This window comes from Physeter macrocephalus, chromosome 15 (genome assembly GCF_002837175.3).
Source record: "Physeter macrocephalus isolate SW-GA chromosome 15, ASM283717v5, whole genome shotgun sequence".
Taxonomy (NCBI): domain Eukaryota; kingdom Metazoa; phylum Chordata; class Mammalia; order Artiodactyla; family Physeteridae; genus Physeter; species Physeter macrocephalus.
In genome coordinates this window covers 15,416,078-15,418,051 of record NC_041228.1, presented here as the reverse complement: position 1 = coordinate 15,418,051, position 1,974 = coordinate 15,416,078, and the positions used below count along the sequence as shown (strand labels likewise).

The 1,974-nt window shown below is 41.2% G+C and overlaps 1 long non-coding RNA gene across 1 annotated transcript in view; it reads left to right on the top strand.

Moving 5' to 3' along the window:
- The first annotated feature begins 681 nt into the window (after nucleotides 1–681).
- Nucleotides 682–1,974, top strand: part of LOC114487922 (uncharacterized) — a 5,445-nt gene continuing 4,152 nt past the window's right edge. The window contains exon 1 of the long non-coding RNA XR_003683490.2: nucleotides 682–1,459. This is a non-coding gene — a long non-coding RNA (uncharacterized lncRNA). The remainder of the gene's footprint in view (nucleotides 1,460–1,974) is intronic.

Sequence of the window (1,974 nt, the reverse complement as noted above, 5' to 3'; positions counted from 1 at the left end):
CATATACCCTGAGAAAACCATAATTCAAATAGAGTCATGTACCAAAATGTTCATTGCAGCTCTATTTACAATAGCCAGGACATGGAAGCAACCTAAGTGTCCATCAACAGATGGATGGATAAAGAAGATGTGGCACATATATACAATGGAATATTACTCAGCCATAAAAAGAAATGAAATTGAGTTATTTGTAGTGAGGTGGATGGACCTAGAGTCTGTCATACAGAGTGAAGTAAGTCAGAAAGAGAAAAACAAATACCGTATGCTAACACATATATATGGAATCTAAAAAAAAATGGTTCTGATGAACCTAGGGATGGGACAGGAATAAAGACACAGATGTAGAGAATGGACTTGAGGACACGGGGAGGGGTAAGGGTAAGCTGGGACGAAGTGAGAGAGTAACATTGACATATATACACTACCAAATGTAAAACAGATAGCTAGTGGGAAGCAGCTGCATAGCACAGGGAGATCAGCTCGGTGCTTTGCGACCACCTAGAGGAGTGGGGTAAGGAGGGTGGGAGGGAGACGCAAGAGGGAGGGGATATGGGGATATACGTATGCATATAGCTGCTTCACTTTGTTACACAGCAGAAAGTAACACAATATTGTAAAGCAATTATACTCCAATAAAGATGTTAAAGGAAAAAAGAAAAAAATATATATATATATATCACTGAATAACTTTGCTGTACACCAGAAACTAACACATCATTGTAAATCAACTATACTTCAAAGAAAATTATCTTTGTACTTTAAAAAAAACAAACGCTCCTAGTGACATTGAAACAACCCAATGTCCATCAATAATAGAATAGATCATGAATTGGGTATATTGATGTAATGGAATAATATGGCATGAATGGTAGTAAACTCTCAGAGACAACAACACGGATAAATACCACAAACACAATGCTGAGCTTTTAAAAGAAATAAGACACAAAAGAATGCATACACTATTATTCAACTCATATAAAATTTAGAAACAGAAAAAGCTAAGCTATACTGTTCAAAGGATGTATTTGTTTTTAAGGACTCGTATGTGCTATATCTTACCATTTAAAAAACAAGAATGAGAAAGAGCTATTCAACAAAAACTTTTCTTAAGCATGATTATGGGTGGCCACATCCTGTGCCATCCCCGGATGGACCCCGCTCAGAAGTCACTTTCTTACAAGGCCTTTGGGACCACTCAGACTACACTAGCCCAACCTCATCACTTTCATTTCTTCATAGCACTTCTCACCACACAAAAACATCGTGATCATTCACGTTTTACTTGGTAATAGTCTATCTCCTCCATGGAGGAAAAAAGGAGAATGGGAACTGAAGAAGTAGATACAGAGGAGATAAACAACTACTTCCATAATTTCTTTTTTCCGAGGGAGAATAGAAATGTAGCAGGAGATGGACAAGGAGCCAAGGGAGATCCTTTTCCTCTTCTTTTTTTAAGATGGTACGTATCTATATATATGACGATGGATCTGTGCAATGAAGGGAATCATTCAGAAGGAAGCGGGAAACGTGGTGATGCAGAAGGAAGAGAGAATAATTAGACAGGCTAAGTGCTAGAGAAGGGGATGGGAGTTGGATTCAGAGTGTGAGTACAAGGCTGGGCCTTGCCAAGGAGCAAGGACCACAGCGGGAGGAGCCGTAGGGGACGACTGCTGGGAGGTCTGTAGATCTGGTAGTGGAAGGAAGAGGAAGTTCTCTTCCAGTTATTTCTATTTTCTCCATGACAGTGAGGATGAGGGAGGAGATGTGAGAGACTGGAGGAGAAAGGTAGTGAAATAGCCCTCTGGGAGAATGGGACCAGAGAAATTGACCAGAGAAATGCAGTAGAAAGCTTGTGTGTGCCTGAGAGCCTTCTTAAAAACGATGGTCCTGGGGCTTCCCTGGTGGCGCAGTGGTTGAGAGTCCGCCTGCCGATGCAGGGGACGCGGGTTCGTGCCCCGGTCCGGGAAGATCCCA